The sequence below is a fragment of the Mesoplodon bidens genome, assembly GCF_964165515.1.
Source record: "Mesoplodon bidens genome assembly, chromosome: 5".
Taxonomy (NCBI): Eukaryota; Metazoa; Chordata; class Mammalia; order Artiodactyla; family Ziphiidae; genus Mesoplodon; species Mesoplodon bidens.
The window spans coordinates 103,693,755-103,711,645 of NC_138161.1; the positions used below are offsets into that span (position 1 = coordinate 103,693,755).

Genomic DNA, 17,891 nt, shown 5'->3' on the forward strand with positions numbered 1-17,891 from the left:
CACAGACACACACACACACAGACACACAGAGACTTCTTGAGCCTTCTCTGACGCGACAGCGACATTCGACAGAGACCAAGAGGGCACCACCCTACTACGGTCCCCCGGATGGTACACGACCCCAGTGAGTAACTCTTCGTAGTCAGATCAGTTTCTGATCAGCTTGGGGGCTCCTTTCTCTAGTGCAGGAAAGATGTTGGAGATGTGTTTTGGAGAAGTGCTTTGATGCCCATGGCGTTAGGTGACAGATCACAATAGAGGGGAGAAAGTGCTCTGACACCTGAGCTTGTGTGGTTGGTGAGGAAGGGAGGGGAAGCAGTTCTCTAAGCGGCTCTGAAGCACGGGGGAGACAGGGACTTCCCTCCCGGGAACCTGCACGCACCCCATCTTCTCCTCCCTGCTGTGCCTGGGCCGTGATTGTAGGCTGTGTTTACCAGGTGGGAGGAGCCTACCTCGAAGCATGGAGGCTTGGGATGTTTTCCCGCCGTGATGCTGACCATGGGCACCAAGAGGTTAGGGTTGGTAGTACCAGTGGGAATGCTTTTACTGCCCATAAGGAGAACTGACATGCATTGACTGCTCTCTGGGTACCAGGCACTGGGCTAAGCACTTGACCTACATTGATCCACTGCTACAGCTACCTGTGAGTAGGTACTATTTGGGGGGGGGTATTTACTTACTTATTTAAAAATTATTTGATTGAAGTATAGTTGTTTTACAATGTTGTGTTAATTTCTGTTGTACAGCAAAGTGATTCAGTTGGGACTATTGTTTTAATTGTGTTTTTAATTTTGGTAGAATACACATAACGATTTTTACCATCTTAACCATTAAAAAAATATTTATTTATTTATTTTATTTTTGGCTGTGTTGGGTCTTTGTTGGTGCGTGCGGGCTTTTCTCTGGTTGTGGCGAGCAGGGGCTACTCTTCGTTGCGGTGCGCGGGCTTCTCACTGCGGTGGTTTCTCTTATTGCGGAGCACGGGCTCTAGGCACACAGGCTTCAGTAGTCGTGACACGCGGGTTCAGTAGTTGTGGCTCACGGGCTCTAGAGCTCAGGCTCAGTAGCTGTGGTGCACGGGCTTAGTTGCTCCACAGCATGTGGGATCTTCCCGGACCAGGGCTCGAACCCGTGTCCCCTGCATTGACAAGCGGATTCTTAACCACTGTGCCACCAGGGAAGCCCCATCATCTTAACCATTTTTAAGTGTATAGCTCAGTAGTGTTCAGTACAGTCATATATTGGACAGCCAATCTCCAGAATGCTTTTCATCTTGCAAAACTGAAACTCTGTGCCCATTAAACTTTTACTCCTCATTTTCCCCTCCCCCAGCCCTGACAGCCATCATTCTGCCTTCTGTCTCTATGAATTTGACTTTTCTAGGTATCTTATAGAAGTGGAATCATACAGTATTTGTCCTTTTGTGACTGGCTTATTTCACTCAGCATGTCTTCAAGGTTGATCTATGTTGTACCATTTGTCAGAATGTGCTTCCTTTTTATGGCTGAATAGCAATAAATTGTATATATGCCACCACATTTTATTTATCCATTTAGGTACTATTTTTTACCTCCATTTTATAGCGGAAGAACCTGAGGCTTTGAGGAGTTAATAAGTAAGTTGTCCAACATCATGCAATCAGTAGTGGAGCTGGGATTTGAACCCAGGTCGTGTGGCTTTAGAGTGCATGTGATCAGGAGTAAGCAGATGGTGGAATTCAGCTGGCAAGAGTGTGAAAAACCAGGGTGATTCTCACCTGGGTGGTGACACCTCCTCACACAGTGCTGTGACATTTCAGTAACCAAGTGTTCCCAAGGACCATATGTACACAGGTATTTCCCTCTGGTTTATATTGGCCTCTGGGAAGCTCAGAGCCAAATGTGAAGCCCACCTCTAGCAAATGGTATGAGACATATGGCTTATATTTCTGTCCCTTTCCTTCACCTTATTTTTCCATCTCCCTTCCCAATTTTATTACTTAAAAAAAAATCATGAACCGTGTGCATCTTTTGTCAGGTACTTCAGATTTTTTCTGGAACAAGGCAGAATATATAAATCGATGACAAGATATCAGGTATTTTTGTTATTATTATTGTCTAAGGAATAACTGGTCTGTGGAGCAGTGGATAGAGACTAAAAAGGGGATTTTCTAACCTGACTCTGCTGTTAACTCAGTGTCTAACTTGGGCGAAGGCGCATGCACCTTTCTGAGTCTCAGTTTTCCTGCCTGGAAGATGGGGCTGCAGTTGATGACAGCGAACATTTCATCTGTGCTGAGCCCTGCTCTAAGCGCTCCACATGGTTTATCTCCTTTAATTCTCCCCACACTCCCACAAGGCAGGTGCTGTTGTCCCCCCCGCCCCACCCTTAATATTATTTTTCTTTTTTCCTTATTAATTAATTAATTAATTTATGGCTGCGTTGGATCTTCGTTGATGCATGCGGGCTTTCCCTAGTTGCGGCGAGTGGGGGCTACTCTTCGTTGCGGTGCATGGGCTTCTCATTGCGGTGGCTTCCCTTGCTGCGGAACATGGGCTCTAGGTGCGCAGGTTTCAGTAGTTGTGGCACGTGGGCTCAGTAGTTGTGGCTCGCAGGCTCTAGAGCACAGGCTCAGGAGTTGTGGCGCACGGGCTTAGTTGCTCCGCGGCATGTGGGATCTTCCCGGACCAGGGCTCAAACCCGTGTTCCCTGCATTGGCAGATGGATTCTTAACCACTGCGCCACCGGGGAAATCCTATTGTCCCCTTTTTTTTTTTTTTTTTGCGGTATGCGGGCCTCTCACTGTTGTGGCCTCTCCCGCTGCGGAGCACAGGCTCCGGACGCGCAGGCCCAGCGGCCATGGCCCACGGGCCCAGCCGCTCCGCGGCATATGGGATCCTCCCGGACCGGGGCACGAACCCGTATCCCCTGCATCGGCAGGCGGACTCTCAACCACTTGCGCCACCAGGGAGGCCCTGTCCCCTTTTTAGTTGAGATAAATAAGGCCTAGAGAAGTGGGAAAACTTGCCTGAACTCCTACAGCTCCTGAGTGCAAGCATCAGTGATCCGCGTCCGACTCCGAAGCCCAGGATGTTAGCCGCAGTGCTGGGCTACTTGCCTTGAAGCAGCCTTTGAGGCTTCTGTCATCTGTGGCATGCATTCATCTAATTTCATTAAGTCTCTATTGGATTCCTAATTATGTGCCTCTTAGTGCTCTGGGCGCTGATCCAGTATTGGGTTTAGAGTGAAGAAAAAAACACAAAAAACGATGATCCCTTGGAACTTACATTCTAGTAGGGTTGTGTGGAGGAGGCAGGTAATAGATGAACATGTAAACAGCAGAGAATAATAAGTAACGCTTAGGAGGGTTCACAGAGGATGCTCTGCCCATGAGGGAATGAGGAAGAGCCCAGGAAGTGATGTTTAAGCTGAGCTCTGAATGACAAGGAGCCAGTCATGGGAAAGTCGGGGTTGGGCAGGGAGCATTGAAGGCTGAGGGCAAGGCCAGTGCCAGGGCTGTGGAGTGGGAATGAGTTTGTGTTTGAGGAACATAGGAGACCAGTGTGCCAGAAAGTAGTGGACTGCTGGGGGAGAAGCATGAGATGAGGGCAAGGCAGTGGCTGGTAGGTGTCAGTGAGCTTGAGAAGGGGCTTGGAGCTGAGTTGAGGTGTGATGGAAGCATCTGAGTTACGTTTACCAGCATCATTGTGACTTCTGTGGGGGAAACGCTTTGCAAGGAGTAGAAGCAAGCCATAATCCAGGTGAAAGGTGGTAGTCCCAGTGATGAGGGTAGTCGAAGTGGAACCAGAGAGAAGGGGATGGTGGGATCGTCTAACTCTGTAGGATGTCAGGTGCAGTTTCCTCCAGAGAAATGTCAAGCACAAGTGGGCAGCAATCTGAGAGACCCCGATGGAGGTGGAGTGGGGTGCACAGACTTGCAGCTGGTTTGGGCTAAGGAGTCTGAGTGCTCCCCGCTTTGGTTTCTAGCCTTGAGCTTCTGGCCAAGGACCGGAGGGCAGTGGCTTCCTGCCTCTGACTTCCTGGCTGAGAGCTGCTGGAACGCCCCACCATGAGCCCCGCAGAACATGCTGCTTCCTTTGCTCTTTCTGGGTATTTGTATAAAGCATTCTTTCCCACCAAGAATGCAGAACATCAGAGTGATGTTGACTTCATGGGCCATATTTAACATACGGTTTTTCCTTGATGTGTCCTCTGTTCTTGCAGAGACTCCTGCCTCTGGTAAACTCTGTGGTGAGGCGCCTTCAACCACCCTGTCAGATGGATTTAGAAGTCTCAGTGGGGGCCCGGAAGAGCTGGGGCTTCAAAGCCCCACCTTGCCTTGGGGACCCTGGTCCAAGGGTACCCCTCAGCCCTCCTCTTTTATTTACATTTGAATTCACACTTGCTGGCCCTTGCCCTGCTCCCTGTAATTCCTTTTAATGGACTGGACTTCCCTGTAAGTACTCCAAGTTTCAATGGAGAAACTGGTCTCAGAGAAGTTAGGTGATTAGTCAATGTTAGGTAGTGGCTGAGTCAGTTTGGGAATCCAAGATTCCTGACCGAGCCTTGTGCTCTGGCCACCAGGCCAAAGTGACCTAGCATGTGACCTCTTTTCCCAGGGTGTCTCATGGCGATCTTAAACTGCACTTGGCCTAAGCCTGGAGATGCTCAGAGGTTATAGACAAAATCATCTGAAATTCACTCCTGAGGCTTCTTCACAAACTCCTCTTCAAATAGTTTGCAGTCTATAGTTGCCAGTGTTGTTCTGTTTTTTGGGTTTTTTTTTACACTCTTTTAGCATCATCTCTTAAAAACAATGTTTTGTTTTTGCTCACTTGAATTTCTTTTAAAATTTCTCTCATATGTTACCCATTCATTTAGTCAACAAACATTTATTGAGTTCTTACTGTATGCCAGGCATTGTGCTAGGTGCCGGGGATGGATTCAAAGATAATTTGGAGGCGTATGGGAGTGGATAATTACAGCACAGTGAGATAAGTGCTATAATAGAGGGATATATAAGGAGCTAGAAATAGCACTATGAATAACATCTCTGAACAAATTGCCTTCTTTTTTTCCTTTTGGATTATTCCCTTATGTATATTGCCCAAAGTGGGATTACTGGGTCATTTAAAAGATGAAAACAATTTGGCACAAAAAGATGTAATGACTTTGCCTGGGGAATATAGCTCAATTTTCAACAGGGGGAAAATTGTTGACAATTCCAGATTTAGATACTTCACCAGGAGGATTGGGCAGTTTTTATACTGTTTGTATCAATGTGGTGGCTTTCAGGGGGAACACCTATTCTAAACATGTCACCCCACATGTAGAAACACATATCCTTTTATTTAATCTCACAGATTCCTTGTTAATGCTCACAAGAACCTAGCTATGTAAGTATGATCATTTCCATTTTACAACTGAGGAAACTGTGCCTTCGTTAAAAGGAAGTGACTTGCTCAGCATTCCATAGTTAATTAGTGGAGAACCCAAGAATCAAGTGTAAGGTCTTTTGATTCTATAACTCCCGTCCTGTACTCCATTCTCTTTTTACCAACTGGGGGTACTTATGCTCCAGCGAGGGCCTGGAATTCATTTAGTTATCTGTAGAAACTCTTCTCGAGAAGGTCAGGATCCATGAGATAGGTATAGAAGTCCTAACCTCTAGAGGGTCCAGTGTCCCACTGTACATTGACCTGAAAGGACCTGAAGGCCCTTTATTCCTGACTCTGGCCCAGGTCCTGAAAGGTTAGTGCATGGTCTTAGCACTGAAGCACACAATCCCAAGGAAAGCAGAGACTATGCCACAGTCCTGCTTTGAAACATTTATTATTTTCCTAGTATATTCAGCGGTATTTCCCTGACTTTAAATTCACCTATTTTGTTACTCATAACATTTTCCTAGTATTTCTGGCATTTAAGTAAAAACTCCTGCCCCTGCTACCAAGGGCTCATCATAACCAGACAGCAGTACCTATCCATTGTGAACACCCTTGATGTTCTTGCTCACTCATTTTTTCACCTTCATGCTGTAACTCATGCTGTTCTTTTAGCCGAGATGACCTCTCCCATCTTCATCCCTAGAACTCCTGCTTCTCCTGTAAACTTCTGCACAGATGCCACCTTCTGAATGAAGTAACCTCTGATCACCATCCATTCCCTACCATCCATACTCCCCTATAAGTGATCTCTCTGTTCTGCTAACTCACAACACAGTGGGCCAGGAGGCAATAAAGTATACCTGTGTGGTGCTTACAGGCATGGGATCTGGATTTGAGTTTTGGCTGTGATGCTTCCTAGCTGTGTGATTTGTTAGGTCAGCTAACCTGATGAGTTGCCTCATCTGTCAAGGGGGTACAAATAATCACACCAACCCACAGGTTGTTATGAAGATTTGTACTGTTATCTGTGCTTCTTCTATGGCACCTGCCATCACCTACTTTATGTTTTATCTCTATTTCTAGACTGGGAGGTCTTTAAGGGCGGGAAGGGTCACATCTTGCCTGTGCCTTTGACATATGGGACCTGCCACAAAGTCTCCTTTAAGGGAAAGGTTTCCTTATAACATCGCTGGTGGCATCACTCAGTTCAGGCTCATTACAAGGCCCCAGTCACGTGGTGCCAGCCTGGCTGGGAGCTCTGTGATATGGAGCTTTGAGCACACATAGTATGTGCTGGATAGGCCTCTGGCTCCTGCTTCTTGAGTGACAGAAAAGAGGCTAGAGCTTGTGTTTAGCCTGCGTTCTTCTGGTTCATCAAATTGGGTAGTGCTGACATTTCCCTAAAGGCAGAATGGAAATCCTGTTTGGAACACGAGGCTTGGTTTCTTTTCTGGGTCTTCCATGGGTGAGTGTTCCGGACTTGAGGAAAGTGTCAATGGAGGGGTGGGTTTGGGGCAACTCTGAGGGCCACCCACTCCTCTGACTTCTCTGGGTGGGGCCACAGAGAAGGGGTCCCTCCAGAGGAAGCTTTCGTTTAGACACTCCCACCCTTGCTGTGCTTGGAAGCTGATTATGGAAGGGGATTCAGTTCCACCTAACTTTCTCTTGTGTCATTTTCCAAAATGCAGTAGCCATGAGTCTCAAGAGCCAGTGTTTTAGCCTGGCACACAAGGTCCTCCATGTTCTGGCCACAGCATTCCTTTCCAGCCTCATGTCCCACCACTTCCCTCCATGTTTTTTGCCACTGGCCTCACCAGATTAGTCACTTTCCCCAAGAAGAACACCCTGAACTCATCTCTTTAAGGCCTTAGCACACTGTGTTCTCTGGGCCTATTTCCCTCCTCCTCACATGTGGAAATCCTCTTGGGTCTTCAGGCTCAGTTTAGAAGGCATCATTGGCAGAGCTCTTCCTGACCCTCAAAAGGACACTGCACGTACTGGTACTCTGCACACTTTTCCTTCTGTCTTGTCACGGGTGAGTGTGTCCCTCTTGAACCTGTGAGCTCTTTGAGAGCTTAAGGCATGTCTGACTTAGCGCATATATCTGCGAGGCCCGTACACTGTGCCTTCTTAAGGACAGGAGGTGCCAGCAAATGCCTGTTTTGTGCACCTCTGAATGCAGGGCATCTGACATCGTGGCAGCTAACAGTTGCGCCGGGGGGTGTTCAGAAGCTCATGCTAGGATTACCCGTGATTCATTTGATCATGAGCCCAGACATTTGAATAATGTTTTTGAGTTGCCCTGATATTAGCTCATTGCTAACCTTTCTCAGGCCTGCTTCTCACATACCTGGCAGATGTCTGCTTAGTGCCAGGGCTCTGAGCTCTTTATTTCACTTAAGAACATAGCAGCAAGATCATATGGCAGCTTCTATTTTTAGTTTTTTTTTTCTTTTTTTTTTTTTTTTTTTTTTTTCTTTTTGCGGTATGTGGGCCTCTCACTGCTGTGGCCTCTCCCGTTGCGGAGCACAGGCTCTAGACGCGCAGGCCCAGCGGCCATGGCTCACGGGCCCAGCCGCTCCGCGGCATGCGGGATCCTCCCAGACCGGGGCACGAACCCGTATCCCCTGCATCGGCAGGCGGACTCTCAACCACTGCGCCACCAGGGAGGCCCTATTTTTAGTTTTTTGAGGAACCTCCATAACAATTTTCCATAGTGGCTGCACCAATTTATGTTCTCACCAACAATGTAGGATTGTTCCCTTTTCTCCATATGATCCAGCAATCCCACTCCTGGGTGTATATCTGGACAAAACTATAATTCGAAAAGATACATGTACCCCTATGCTTATAGCGGCACTATTCACAATAGCCAAGATATGGAAACAACCTAAAAGTCCATTGACAGATGAATGGATAAAGAAGATGTACTATATATATATACAATGGAATACTACTCGGCCATAAAAAAGAATGAAATAATGCCATTTGCAGCAACATGGATGGACCTAGAGATTACTATACTAAGTGAAGTAAGTCAGAAAGAAAAAAAACAAATATCATATGATATCATTTACATGTGAAATCTAAAATATGACAGAAATGAACCTATCTAGGAAACAGAAACAGCCTCACAGACATAGAGAACAGACTTGTGGTTGCCAAGGGGAAGGGGAGGTGGGGGAGGGATGGATTGCAAATTTGGAAGTAGCAGATGCAATCAATTATATATAGAATGGATAAACAACAAGGTCCTACTGTATAGCACAGGGAACTATATTCAATATCCTGTGATAAACCATATTGGAAAAGAATATGAAAAAGAATATACATATATACATACATATATATATCTGAATCTCTTTGCTGTACAGCAGATATTAACACAACATTGTAAATCAACTCTACTTCAATAAAGTAAATTAAAAAAGAACATAACAGCAAGGTGACATTCAAGAATGATCTATCTGCTCTTAATGTGAACATTTTTTAGTTTGAAAGTTCAGACTTTGTTTTAAAATGTGAACATAGCAGAAGATTTTTTTTCAGGTATATTTCTGCCTCTAGCAGAAGAGCTGTCCATAGTATAGTTTTAACTGCAAAATAATAAAACACAGGTCGTAGAGCTTGATTTTGAAGACTTGGGGTCAAGTCTTGGCTTTACCATTTACTAGCCCCCAAATCTTAGACAGTTGTTTGACCTCCCTGACCCTTAGTTTCCTCAGTGGACAATTGGGAAATCTTTTTCATAGGGCTGATGGACAGTTTAAATGAGGTCTTGGGCATTAAATTGGGGTTTTTACTACTGTCTGGCTCATCAATTGGATTCGAAGGACATTTTTAGATAGCAGTTCCAGAGAGTTTGCTTTTGGTGGAAAATGCATGGATGTGTAAGTTTTCAGGCATGTATTTTATTTTGCTTTATTTTTTGGATGACAAAATAAATGAATTTACAGTCAGGGGACACACAGTATCTAGCAGACCTAGTGAGCATACATGGCTTATAAGACTCAGTTATAGTTCTAATAAATTAGAACCACAGACACATAGGCTTTGAAAAATTGTAGATAGAAACTTTGGAAGATGAGGGGTGAGCATTGATTAATGCACACTGCCTACAGGCTCTGTGCTTTGCATGCTGGGTACGGCATCCCAAGAAATGATTACATACACCCTGATGGGTAGGTGATATTAGCCCCACTTTGAAGACAGGAAAGCTTGAGCTCAGGGAGGTTAAGTAATTTACACAGGTCCCATAGCAAAGCCTTGAACTTTGCCCTGTACTTGTGATGGCCTCTAGAAATCCTTTCCATTTACAGAAGTGACAAGACCTGCCTTTATCCTTTCATTCCAGGGCAGCCACAAGTTCTGGGGCAGATAAAGCAGTGGAAATCGGCAGTCTTAATGTCCCATAACTTGTTTAATGAGTCTAGAAGAGTGTCTTGACTTTTCCTGCCAGGAATCTGCTCATTTGGAGCGCCTTTGACTATACTCATTCATCAGCCTTTACTTCTCTTTCTCCCTTTTGGGGAGATATTTGCCATTGGCCAGCTGCACTTTTGCGGTCAGGGATGTATTTGAAGATGACTTCATATTTTCTTTAAGAAAAAAATTACAGGTGGAAATTAAATCTGTTGAGCATTTCCCATCATCTCCTCCAACATGTGGTAGTGGGAAGAGGCAGCACGGGGCTGGGAGGTAGGGAGTTCTCACCTGGCACCTGTCACTGACGAGTGAGAGGACTTGGGCCAAGCCTTCCTTTCCCTTTCAGGGTTTCAGTGTCTTCATCTGTACACAGTGAGGGCACCATCAGGTGACTCCTAAGATTTTAAAACTCTGCATGTCTTGTGGTGTCAAAACCATCAATTTCTGCTGAGCTGCATAATCCTGCAGCTGTTTCTCTGCTACTTTTCAATCTTCAGGTTTAATCTATCCAACAATGTATAATTTTTTAAAGGGAAGCTTTTATAGACACTTCTGGAAATAAAATGGGGGGGAATAAATGGATGTTAAAAAATAGAAAACAATCAATTAAATGGTGTATAGTATGTAATTCTCCTTGGAAACTTACAGAGAAATCGAGGCGCACTTTAACAACTGGTAATTTAAATTGCATTTGAACTCTGCTAATGGTTTGTTTGCCTGAGAACTTCAATCATTTCACAGTGGTTTTTTAGCAGAACTGCTTGTTCTCTTTATGGAAAAGAAGAAAAAAAATTAGAAGAAAAGTTGACTATGGAAACGGGGAACCGTGTTCATTTGTGCATGGAGAGAAGCTAGCCAGTGCCTGAAACATTGCCCCAGGCCCAAGGTGGAGAGCTTTACCTTTCAGCGAGGTTTGAAAATCTGGGAAGTCAGCTACCCTTTGCTGCTGTTGTAGAAACTGTTAAGATTGATATCTCCCTCTGCAAGGAGAAGCTTAGGTTTTCTGGGGCTTGGAGGTGGGGTCTTTTTGTTTTTTAATTTTTTTTGAGATTTCACTGTCCACAGAGCCAGTGTTGGACTCCTCACATTCCATCCCCTCAGCAAGTTTGAAATTATGCCTTTCTCTCATTTTAGTGAGATGGCTTTGAAATTTCGAATGCCTGTCAAGAGCGCTAGCTCTCAGGAAACACATTGCTTTGCTGGACTCACCTTGATTATACTCCATTTTCCCAACTTAGTTTCTTTCTGCTGTTGGGCTATATGCAAGAACTTTTTTTTTTTTAACATCTTTATTGGAGTATAATTGCTTTACAATGGTGTGTTAGTTTCTGCTTTATAACGAAGTGAATCAGCTATACATATACAAATATCCCCATATCCCTCCCTCTTGCATCTCCCTCCCACCCTCCCTACCCCACCCCTCTAGGTGGTCACAAAGCACAGAGCTAATCTCCCTGTGCTATGCGGCTGCTTCCCACTAGCTAGCTATTTTACATTTGGTAGTCCATGCCATTCTCTCACTTCGTCCCAGCTTACCCTTCCCCCTCCCCGTGTCTTCAAGTCCATTCTCTAGTCTGTGTCTTTATTCCTGTCCTGCCCCTATGTTCTTCAGAACCTTTTTTTTTGATTCCACATATGTGTGTTAGCATACGGTATTTGTTTTTCTCTTTCTGACTTACTTCACTCTGTATGACAGACACTAGGTCCATCCACCTCACTACAAATAACTCAATTTTGTTTCTTTTTATGGCTGAGTAATATTCCATTGTATATGTGCCACATCTTCTTTATCCATCACCTGTCGATGGACATTTAGGTTGCTTCCATGTCCTGGCTATTGTAAATAGAGCTGCAGTGAACATTGTAGTACATGACTCTTTTTGAATTATGGTTTTCTCAGGTTATATGCCCAGTAGTGGGATTGCTGGGTCATATGGTAGTTCTATTTTTAGTTTTTGAAGGAACCTCCATACTGTTCTCCATAGTGACTGTATCAATTTACCTTGCCACCAACAGTGCAATAGGGTTCCCTTTTCTCCACACCCTCTACAGCATTTATTGTTTGTAGATGTTTTGATGATGGCCATTCTGACTGGTGTGAGGTGATACCTCATTGTAGTTTTGATTTGCATTTCTCTAATGATTAGTGATGGTGAGCATCCTTTCATGTGTTTATGCAAGAGCTTTGAAGCCGGTGTTCTGAGGTCTGGGTGTGTAAGTCCTGGTTTTCCTCTGAAGCTGATTGTGTGGCTGATGGCAGGTCTCTGGCCAGCGAGTGTCGGTGACATCTTCTGTTACAGTGGCCGTACCTCGGTCCAGTGGAACGAGCCCTGGACTTGAGCCCTGGGCTGCCTGCCACTCACTAATGGTGCACTCCTGGGTGGCCACCTCCCTCCTCTGGCCCCCAGGTTCTTCTCCTGTCAGTTGGAAGGGTTGAAGTGGGTCATTTTTAAGGTCTCTCTCAACTTTGAGTTTGTACAGGTACTTGAAGATTGAATGGGATCATATTCACAAAACAATTGTATGATTGGTTCAATAATGTTTAAAATGACAGCAGTGAAAATGGGAGTAGTCATTTTTCTGGTATGTGGATTTCCCCTGTGTCTACAAAAGACACACTTTTTTTTTTTTTTTTCTTCTTTTTGTGGTATGCGGGCCTCTCACTGTTGTGGCCTCTCCCGTTGCGGAGCACAGGCTCCGGACGCGCAGGCCCAGCGGCCACGGCTCACGGGCCCAGCCGCTCCGCGGCACATGGGATCCTCCCAGACCGGGGCACGAACCCGTATCCCCTGCATCGGCAGGCGGACTCTCAACCACTGCGCCACCAGGGAGGCCCAAGACACACTTTTTAACAACCAGCTACCCTGGAATTGTCTGTTGGAATATATATTGCAGAATCCATAGCAAAATACTGATTGTTCTTAATGAAATAAATAAAGTCCTCCAGTAATGAGAACTTCCCAGGAAGCATCAAGGTTGTCCAGCCCTCTGCTGCTCACTGTCTCTCATGTTTTGGGCAAGGAAACTAAGGTTCACAGCGGCCACTAGATCCCATAGTTAGAAATCTATCTCCAAACTCATATTCCTTGTCTCTTTTTATTTATTGTAGTTCAGATTTTGCTGTTAATTTTTTCTTGCCTAAAATGTGAGTATCTAATTGATCTATCTCTTTCACTTCTGATATTATGATGAAGCCATATTCTCCCCAAAAACTGAGGTATGAACGCTGGGGTACCAGCATTCTCCTTCCTCATCATTCTAAGGCACATTAGTGAAATAGAAGTGCCAGGAGCTGACTGGCAGCTTAGGAGATACAGAGGTCAGCCACTAGATTTATGGGTTTCAAGCCTGGTATTCCCAGTATGGTTTACCCAGTAAGTTCATAAACTTGGGAAGTTCTACAGCTGGTAAGATCCTAGAGATTCATAAGCAACCTTCATCTCCCATTTCGACAGGTGGGAACATTGAGGAAAGAGAACTGAAGACAGAATCCAGTCACCTGATTCCAGTTTAGTGCTTTCTCCGTTGTTCTACAGGACACTCATCGGAGGGTAGATATTTTTCCCCAGTTGGTGAGTCCTATGCAAAGAAGAAAACTTTTTCCTTTTATAATCAATATGCATATTTTAATGAGTTGTAAAAATCAGTGGTTTCCATTTAAAGCATGGGCACTGGTAACTAGGATGGACTAAGAAGAACAAAAAATGTTCTTCCTGAGTCGATTTCATTGGCAATGGACAGGATATAATAATGCTAATAAAATGTGTGGCAAAGCAAAGTCAGGACTCAGCTCTTGGAAGGTGGCAGGAAGAGAAATTGGAAGAAGATTTGGACGAATGAGGATTTTAGATTGCCAATAATTGCATTGCCTCCTTCTTTCTCCTTTGTCATGGAGGGATGTGTTCTTGAAATTGAAGGACCAGAAAGAAAGTGTCAATGAACAGTGTTATGGGTGTTTCTGAGGAAAAGAAGTAGTAGTATTGAGCGGCTCTTGCTCACCCCGGTGCAAGATGCTTCGTCTGTGATGTTACTGTATTTCACATCAACCCTTTGAGGTAGGGGAAGCTAAATTCTCTTAGTCAAGGGTGTGCACCTTTGTCTTAAAGGGCCTGCACGGGCTCCACAGGGATCTGAGTTTGAATCTTGGAATCCTGTTGCACACTCAGAAAGGAGAATGGTGAGCAGGTAAGGGAAATTTTCCCTTGTGTTTTGGAATTCCTCTGTGTTTATAGCAGGTAGAACATCGTATTCTAGAAAAGAATCGATGGTATGGGATACCCTGGGCTGTAGGGGGATCTGAGGAAAATAGCTGGGGGATTCTGGGAGAGGCTTCTGTTTAGAATTCTAGATTTTTGCTCTCCATCTCCAGGGCCAGTCCCTATATGCCCCACCTCTGGCTTTTTACCAAATAAATAATATGTGTTGCCATGTTTATGGTGTAGTTTTTCAAAAGGGAGCAGATGCTGTTGTGATCCATAAAACTAATTTCATTTAAAAGTATGGCTGAGTTTACAGTTACATCTTGTCACCCTTTGTTTTCTTTTTTTTTTTTTTTTGCGGTACGCGGGCCTCTCACTGTTGTGGCCTCTCCGGTTGCGGAGCACAGGCTCCAGACGCGCAGGCTCAGTGGCCGTGGCTCACGGGCCCAGCCGCTCAGCGGCATGTGGGATTTTCCTGAACCGGGGCATGAACCCGTGTCCCCTGCATCGACAGGCAGACTCTCAACCACTGCGCCACCAGGGAAACCCCACCCTTTGTTTTCTTAATCAATGTATCTTAAAAGGACACCCAGTGTTCTTTGCACCTATGGATCTGCATAAGATGAAAGGCTGGAAACCACTGCTTGGACTCAAACATTTTAGTCTGTTAACATTTCAAACATGGTCTGAAATGTTTTGCCCCAAGCATATACTTTGAGCATCAGTTGTAAACCTTTGTTCTCCGCTCTACTGCCTGAGTTTTTTCAGTGCTTAAAATTAAATAGTGATGAATATGAAGCCTGTACTTGGATTCAAACAAAAAATCGAGTGTGTCGTGACAGAATGGGAGAGAGCACCTTACCAGGAGCACGTTGGAAGAAACTCAGAAGTGTCTGTTGTCCATAAGCTAATTATGAGCCAGCAGTGGCCTTTGTCTTCCAAAACACTGATGCAGCCTCAGACTGCAGTACAGAGAGAACAGCGAGGGTGGGTGGCCCTGCCAGAAGCCGGCAAGTCCTGAGGTAAGGTGGGCCTTAGGCTCCGTTTGAGCAGGACCTGGGCTCTGTTTCTCTGCAGTGCTCCTTGCTGCGCCCTCTTGTGTGTGTGTTGGCTGCATCCTCAGGATGTTTCCCCTCTTGGTCACGAGCTGGCTGCCTGCTGTCACCTGGAAGCTTATGGCAGCTACACAGTGGAGAAGAGGTGGCTCCTCCAAAGAGTATGTGAGTGCTGATAGGGGGCAGAGAGAGGACTAAGGCTTTGTGGGCGACCAGAAACCTTTTTTTTATCCTCCTGTTGGGGCTCTCCTAGGGTGTTGGACTTTAGTCCTTCCCTCCTCCTCTGAAAGGGGCATTAGCCAACTGGCCTATCCACACTAGGATGTTGAGAGGACCGGAAATGATGTCCCACTGTTACAGGAATGAGACCCGGCAAAGGCAGGATGCAGGGCACACATGACAATGGCCTTTAAGAATATAAAATGCAGTCAGAACAGGGGCAGCATCTCCTGCTCATATGTGTAGCTCCACAGGCTCGTAGGATCTCTGGCACATAATAGGTGCACAGTGCATTTTCCTGGATAGAAAGACTAAATCCAAAGGTAGTGACTGGCCCTTTTCCTGAGGGTGTTCTATCAGGTGCTGGCCAATTCTCTGTTGGAAAGCTTTAGGAATTCTAGCACAGATGAGGCTGAACTTCATGGTTTTATGAGAATGAAACAAATAACTGGACAGAAATAGGCTTCTGGGACCAAGTACACCTTAAGAAGTTTGCGAGTGCATAAAAAGGCAGCGAGTATGGTGGCATGGGGTATCAGAAGACCTGCCAAATATTAGATGTGCAACCCTAGAAAACAACATCCCTCCGCCTTCATTCCCCTGATCAGAGGATTAGGAATAATAATCGTTGTCCTGCCCACCTCTCATGTTTGTTTAGAGCAAGTGGGTTGATAGATGCCAACTTGTTTTGCAAACTGTAAAGTGTGGTCCATACATGATAGGTCATTACACTTGTTTTCTTCTTTAGTTTCAACATAAAGAATATAAAGAAAAATAAGACATGGACTATAAAGAAAAATATTGATCTTGAATATAAAGAAACATAAGACAATGGAATGTGCAATCCCTTGCGCTGTTCCTAGTGCATAGTATACGCTCAGTGTGTCCTTACTTCCAACTCTGTACCCACATCATCCCCAGGACTGGATGGGCAGTGATTTGCCCTCCGTCTTGGAAAGGAGCTAGATCTGGAACCTAGCTTAATGATCATGGTTGAAGTTGAGATGAAGTTGCGTATCATGATTACTTTCCCTATTTGTTTTTGCTCTAGGCAGCAGGAGGTGGAGGGAGGTAGATTCAGAGACTGAGGAAGTCTCAGTGCTTTGAGAAATTCCCTAGAAGCTATAGTCTAGCCATTTGGGACTTGCGTTGTTTGATTAGATAATCACACCTTCTGCTCTAGGCATGACTGGCCTAGTGGGAGTCAGGAAGGAAATTATTTCCCTCTGTTGATACTAGCATACAATTGTTGATGGTAGCCAAGGGCTTTCAGTTTTAATATTTCCTCTTTGGTCCTCAGAAGAATCAGGTATTAATCTCTACCGGAAGCAAAGCATTGGTCACTTCCGTCAGAGGTGAAGGTCTTGGCTCCCTCCAGTCTGTCAGTCAGGTGATTTCTGGGCATGTGTGACCATCTGTGTAGCCAGCTTTAATGCTTTTATGCTACTGCTTCAAAAGTTACAGAAGGAGTTGTTGGGTCTGAGCAGGGACTCATCCAGACTCCTGAGGCCCTGTGGCTGTTCTGTAACCAAGGGATGTGTTGTTGGAGATGTTTTGCTGTCCATGTAAGTAGAAGGAGAAGCTGGCTCTTTCTTTTGTTTCCTTCCTCCTAATTCCACATGCTTCTATTTCGTGACCTCAGCACAGTGGACACACTTGTACTCTACCTTGGGTAGAGCCCTAGGTTGTCAGGAGTTCTCAGGTTCTCCCCCATTGGGCTACTATGTGGTGGAGGGGGGCTGATGGCGAATGGATGGAGAACTGCATGAGTCCTGTATAGACTGCTGCCAAATATTTACTCCTGGTTCACAGGGCGTGTGCTTGCTCTCTGCCCAGGTCTTTTTTTTTTTTTCTATAACATCTTTATTGGAGTATAATTGCTTTACAATGGTGTGTTAGTTTCTGCTTTATAACAAAGTGAATCAGCTATGCATATACATATATCCCCATATCTCCTCCCTCTTGCATCTCCCTCCCACCCTCCCTATACCACCCCTCTAGGTGGTCACACAGCAGGGAGCTAATCTCCCTGTGCTATGTGGCTGCCTCCCACTAGCTGTCTATTTTACATTTGGTAGTGTATATATGTCCATGCCACTCTCTCACTTCGTCCCAGCTGACCCTTCTCCCTCCTTGTGTCCTCAAGTCCATTCTCTCCGCCTGCGTCTTTATTCCTGTCCTGCCCCTAGGTTCTTCAGAACCATTTTTTTTTTGATTCCATATATATGTGTTAGCATACGGTATTTGTTTTTCTCTTTCTGACTTACTTCACTCTGTATGACAGACTCTAGGACCATCCATATCACTACAAATAACTCAATTTCATTTCAGTTTAACTGAATAATATTCCATTGTATATATGTGCCACATCTTCTTTATCCATTCATCTGTCGATGGACACTTAGGTTGCTTCCATGTCCTGGCTATTGTAAATAGAACTGCAGTGAACATTGTGGTATATGACTCTTTTTGAATTATGGTTTTCTCAGGGTATATGCCCAGTAGTGGGATTGCTGGGTCATATGGTAGTTCTATTTTTAGTTTTTGAAGGAACCTCCATACTGTTCTCCATAGTGGCTGTATCAATTTACCTTCCCACCAACAGTGCAATAGGGTTCCTTTTTCTCCAC

The 17,891-nt window shown here is 45.0% G+C and overlaps 1 protein-coding gene across 6 annotated transcripts in view; it reads left to right on the top strand.

Moving 5' to 3' along the window:
* Positions 1-17,891, top strand: part of LPP (LIM domain containing preferred translocation partner in lipoma) — a 698,762-nt gene that overhangs the window by 58,486 nt on the left and 622,385 nt on the right. For all 6 annotated transcript variants that reach the window (XM_081235262.1, XM_081235261.1, XM_081235266.1 and 3 more), the window contains one exon: positions 13,244-13,360. The gene's annotated coding sequence lies outside the window, so the exon portion shown is untranslated. The remainder of the gene's footprint in view (positions 1-13,243; positions 13,361-17,891) is intronic.